Source organism: Lissotriton vulgaris, chromosome 10 (assembly GCF_964263255.1).
Source record: "Lissotriton vulgaris chromosome 10, aLisVul1.2, whole genome shotgun sequence".
In the NCBI taxonomy this organism is placed as follows: Eukaryota; Metazoa; Chordata; class Amphibia; order Caudata; family Salamandridae; genus Lissotriton; species Lissotriton vulgaris.
The window spans coordinates 911,829,586-911,835,988 of NC_141698.1; positions in this window are offsets into that span (position 1 = coordinate 911,829,586).

Here is a 6,403-nt window from a genome sequence, read left to right on the forward strand (position 1 = left end):
CGCAGAGGAATCGCAGCCCCAGACTTCCGGATATATGCATGGGCATTTCAACTATCACAAGTCAGAGTGCTTCTTAAAAATCCATCTGGGTATGGGACTGGTTCTCTGTATTCCACCCTTCTTATAGGAGAAGGTGTTAGCCAATCATAGTTTTTGTTTAAGTTTGGGGACCCCAAGTTAAAAAAATAATTAAGTTGAAGATTCTGCAAGGAATGGAAAAAATGTGGGCATAGATAACTAAAACCATTAAGGTAGGTTACTACAATAGTAGGACTCCGCCTTGGGATATCCCTGAGAGTCCCGCTTGGTTGAGAGACAGTCTAGCGATACCGATTAAGGAAGCTGGGTTGGATGTTTGGGGTGATTTGTTCACAGAAGGGGAGTTGCTCCCGTGGGAGTGTCTTAGAAACATCATTGGCTCCAACTTTGCTAGATTCAAGTATATGCAAATAGCTAGTTGGACCCACGCATTTGTTTCTCGTACAACACGTGGAAATAAATTCCCCATAGGAAGTCACAGCCAATTAATATCATCCTTGGTCGATAAACCTCCAGCTAAAAAGGAAATCTCATTATGGTATAACCTGATTATGGTGGAAAGGGATGGCGCTTTCTCATTACCAGAAGACCTTTGGTCATCAACCATAACGGGGTGTAATCTGCAAGGACTCTGGAGCCTATCCTGTGGAATGTTGTGGGACGTAGTGAAACCATCTTGGCGCCGTAGAAATCACATCTTCACCATCCATAGGGCCTACTACTCTCCATTATGGCTTCCGAAGTTTACTCAGGGGAGCCCGGTAACATGCCCTAAATGTGGTGTGGTAGCTGCTTCGGACTGTCACATGTTTTTTTGAGTGTCCCGTTTTGTCAACTTTTTGGGAGGATATAAAAAGAACTTTGTCACTATTTTTGAACTTGAACATAGTCCTCGATCTCCCACTGATTATCCTTGGTATTTTGGAGGGTTTCCAAAGTTCAGAGAAGAAACAAGTTTTCTACTCTATCTTGTTTGCCAGGAGGGAGATATGCAGAAGATGGAAAGACTCTTTGCCCCCTACAATTAAAGATTGGTACACCTTTATTTTAACTGTCTCCAGATTAGACCTGGGCAGGTCTGGTAATTCAAACAAAAAGGCGTTTTGGCATCTATTAAATTGGGCACACTGAATGTCCGGGTTTTTTTTTTTTCCCCGGGTCCAATGATTAAGCCACTTGGACACACCCCAGTGCTTGATATCATTGTGGAAATATCCACTCTCTTCTTGGTTGGTTTTCGTCTGGTGAAATAAAGTCGGTTGAGAAGGAGGAGCTGAGAGCTAAGTATCGAGGGTTAAGTTGAGCCCTACCAGCTAATTATTAGCTGAGACAGCAACCCGCTCGTATACCACTCGACTTCATCATGGAAACAAAACCATCGTGGCAAATGAGGACACAAAAAAAAAAAAAAAACAACGGGTGAAATAGACCTTCAATAAAATAGATAGAGGGACCTGTTAGAGGCGAGTAATGGGAAAAACTGGTACCGATTCTGGCAACTAATTAAGTGGGGTAGTGATAAAACTGGCCCGGTACCAATTAACAATATCCCCCCTGAAGCCTGGGCTGCACACCACCAAACCCAATTTTCTTCCCCTGCTTTCAGTACTGGGCAGTACCAATGTGTAGTCCCGGAGTCAGTCTAACATTTCCTTTAGTGGACATTGAGCGTGCTCTTGATGGGGTAACTGCAGGCCCCGGGCCCAGATTGCATCCCGGCGAATTTATTTAAATCTGACCAGGAGAATTGGCTAAAATATATTCTTATTTTTGTGAATGGTTTGGCCAGAGGTGCTCCCATTCTGGAGTCCTGGAGTGGTGCTGAAATTACCCCCATTTATAAAAAAGGGGATTGTGCCAGCCCATCTAATTATCGGCCCATAAGCCTCCTAGACACAATGCAAAAGCTGGTGGCCATATTACTTCTAAGCAGGGTAAATAGGTGGATCGATGATAATGAAATTCTATCCACCTACCAAGCAGGATTTTGATCCTATGTTAGCACTATCAATCAAGTCTTTAGGTTCATGTTGATATATTGGAATACAGTGATCTTAGCAGGGGGACCCTTTTTGCAGCATTTATAGATCTTAAATCTGCATTTGATCTAGTGCCCCGCATTAAGCTGTGGAATAGTCTTAAGTATTTAGGGACGCCCGCTGAGATCCTGTTATTCATTATAAAATTGCATGAATCTACTTATGTCCAAGTCCGATGGGGTCAACAGGGTAAGTTAACAGAACCGTTTCCTGTGAACAAGGGAGTTCGGCAGGGGTGTGTTCTCGCCCCTACCCTTTTCTTCTCGTTGTTCATAAATAATGTTATCTTATATTAAGTTGATTACCCTACGGACGCCCCCACTCTTGCTGGAGTGAGGGTTCCTCTTTTAATGTTTGCAGATTACTCTAATTTTGTCCAAAAGACAAGCTGGTCTGCAAAGAGCCCTCAACAGATTTAGCCTTTTTTGTAATGACCATGATCTTGTATTCAAGGTTGACAAGACAAAGTTTATGATCTTACATAAACATAAAAACGTGACAGCCAGAGTGGAAATGAATAACGCATCCCTGGAGCAAACTGACTACTTTACATATCTGGGCGTTACAATGGGCAAAATGATGAACTGGAAGCCACAGATAGATCTGAGAGTTTTAAGGCATAACCAGATAGCAGGGGACCTTTTAAAAGAACACCGACTCTCCCAAACCAAACCAATTGTTCCGGCCCTAACTATTTATCAAAGGAAGGTTAGAGCTTCAATAATTTATGGAGCAGAGCTCTGGGGCTTCGAAAATTTAGCTCCAGTAGTCCAGGCTCAGAACAAGTTTCTGAGGGCATTGACAGGCCTTCCTCATTCAACACCCCTCAGACCCTTACTTTCAGATCTAGGCTGTGTTTCCTTTGAGGAGGCCGAGGGCTTTAGACCTCTTGCCTACTGGCGTAGATTCTGGACTACCCCTGAGTAAGCTCCCTATGCGCAAGCAGTTAAGGTTATTAGAGAAGCTGACAAATCTAATAAAATTTAGAATTTTGGAAGTGGATTTGTAGAGCGCATAGCTACCCTTGGGCATCCCAGTTGAGGCCAGAAACAGGGAGGTTTAGGGGAAGAGCCACGTTTTTAATTGTTTTCGGAAGGAGAGTAGATTGTGATCTCTCCTCATGGCTAGTGGGAGGGTGTTCCAAAGCTTTGGCGCGTTGTAGGCGAACATGCGACCACCAGATCTTGCCTTTTTTATTCTTGGGATGGAAGCCAAGGCAAGTGTATCAGATCTTAGATGTTTGGTAGACTGGTGTGGTTTCATCAGGGATCTGAGTATTGGAGGGCCCTTATCATGCAAGATTTTGTGCGATATGCAGAGCGTCTTGAAAGTGATGCGCTCCTTCACTGGGAGCCAGTGTAGGCTTTTGAGGGCTGGTGTCGCCGAGCTCCGTGCTTTTGTTCCTGTGAGGACTCTAGCTGCGGCGTTTTGGGCCACCTGTAGTTTCTGGATGACTGATGCAGGGGCTCCCAGGTACAGAACGTTACCGTAGTCTAACCTTGAGTTAACCAGTCCCTGCATCAGTAACTTCCTGGACTGGAAGGGAATCAGGTGGAGGATCTTTCGGGCCATACGAATCAAACCCAAGCATGTCCCTGAGGTTTTTCTGGCCTGGGTTTTAAAATTAAGGTCCTGGTCGAGCCAGATTCCTAGGCTTTTGACCTCGGTTTTAGGAGTTGGGTAGGTACCCATGCAAGGTGGCCAGGAAAGATTTGTGGGTAGTTTGTTCTGGTTGCCTAGGAAAAGGATCTCCGATTTATCGCCGTTAAGCTTGAGTCTTGAGTCAGATATCCATTGTGAGATACCTTCGAGACATCTGGCGAGATTTTCTAGGCTAGTGTTTGAGTGATTGATGGACACCACCAGCTAAGTGTCATCAGCGTACATCACTGTCTTGACGCCAAGACAAATGGTTTCAAATGATTAAGGCTCTCTATCGGATATGGGCCTCATCCACTTTTGGGAGGACACAGAAGGGAACTCTTTCCTCTCAAAAACAGATTTTAAAACCTTACATAGGGACATGGTCAGCCAGAAGGCTCTTACCCTGATGAATGGTGTTTCCCTAACAGGTCTCTACTTGGAACACAAAATCGGCTACAGGCTGGTGGCCTATTGGGATACCATCACAAGCCCTGGTGACAGAAAACTCTATCATCAATTTAGAGTGGGCACTCTTCCCCTAAAAACATTTACCAAAAGGTGGGGGATTGTTCAAGATACAAAATGTCACTTTTGCCCATGCGAGGAAGAGACTTTACCGCACGTTTTGTGTGTGTGCCCTGCATATAAGGCCCTTATCATAAATGGCTTAAGCCAGTTTGTGTTTTACTAGGAACAAGATATTGTCAAACGGCTTTGCATATCTTAAAAACGGATACTAGTGAAATCATAGTTATCGCTATAATTAAACAACAGGGGGGGTGATGGACAGAGTTTCTGAATTAAGCAGAATACTCTCACCCAGTGAAGAGATCATGGCTTAATCCAACACCGTTTTTTAGCTCACTGCACCATCCCAGCTCAGAACCTGGCTATATGCAAATTAGTCTGTCCCTGGCCCAGTGTATCATGGGAACAGGGCAAACCAAACTACCAAGCCAATTCTTTCACTGGGAAGGAAACAAGCTTCCGGGGACCGGTTTCTGGCATTTCAGCCGTCTTCGGCCCGGCTTGCTTGAATCCTGATGGTGCAAGGAGCAAGGGACTCACGTCTGAGTATACCCTTCCACGCTTATGGTGGACAAAATAGTTAAACAACAGGGGGTGGTGATGGACAGAGTTTCTGAATTAAGCAGAATACTCTCACCCAGTCAAGAGATTAGGGCTTAATCCAACACCGTTTTTTAGCTCACTGCACCATCCCAGCTCAGAACCTGGCTATATGCAAATTAGTCTGTCCCTGGCCCAGTGTATCATGGGAACAGGGCAAACCAAACTACCAAGCCAATTCTTTCACTGGGAAGGAAACAAGCTTCCGGGAAACGGTTTCTGGCATTTCAGCCGTCTTCGGCCCGGCTTGCTTGAATCCTGATGGTGCAATGAGCAAGGGACTCACGTCTGAGTATACCCTTCCACGCTTATGGTGGACAAAATAATTAAACAACAGGGGGTGGTGATGGACAGAGTTTCTGAATTAAGCAGAATACTCTCACCCAGTCAAGAGATCAGGGCTTAATCCAACACCGTTTTTTAGCTCACTGCACCATCCCAGCTCAGAACCTGGCTATATGCAAATTAGTCTGTCCCTGGCCCAGTGTATCATGGGAACAGGGCAAACCAAACTACCAAGCCAATTCTTTCACTGGGAAGGAAACAAGCTTCCGGGGACCGGTTTCTGGCATTTCAGCCGTCTTCGGCTATGGCAACATTTTGGAGTTGGACGTGGGCCCATAGAAGAAATAGTTTGCATGGTACTGTAACATGATTCAGCTGAGCGCACAGTGCTATTAGTCTTTTCTAATCTTTCTGCTTATAAGAATGAAGTGTCTAGCCATAACTTGTGTATTATGGATATGATCTCTTTCATGAATATTTTGGTTTCAAGAGAAAAGGATTTCATTTAGGTGTCCAGCATTTTAATAGGATCCTATATGAGATTTTTTTTCTTCTTAAGAATCCTTTTTTTTAAAAAAAAAAAGCTATTATAAATTTTACGGAATTTTAATTAACTTGTATTGTTATATGTGTCTTTTATGATTGTTTATGATCGAATAAAGACGAATTTGGATTTGGTCATGAAACTAAATTAGTGTAATCAGTCATTTATAATTTCTTGTAAAATTGTAATGACTTTTTTTTAACAAATAGGTTTCTGAGCACATATTACTTATAAGCAGGGTAAATAGGTGGATTGATGATAATGAAATTCTATCCACCTACCAAGCAGGATTTCGATCCTATGTTAGCACTATCAATCAAGTCTTTAGGTTCATGTTGATATATTGGAATACAGTGATCTTAGCAGGGGGACCCTTTTTGCAGCATTAATAGATCTTAAATCTGCATTTGATCTAGTGCCCCGCATTAAGCTGTTGAATACTCTTAAGTATTTAGGGACGCCGGCTGAGATCCTGTTAATTATTATAAAATTGCATGAATCTACTTATGCCCAAGTCCGATGGTGTCAACAGGGTATGTTAACAGAACGGTGTCCTTTTTTTAAAAAAAAAAAATTTTTATTATTGCTTTTTCCCCCTTTCATCCCGTGGTGGTGGAAAGAGGTAGATCATCGAAGCATACATCAAACAAGAACATAGAAAAGAAAGTTATATAAGCATAACAAATATAATGAGAAAATAATAATAAAAATTAATTAAATAATT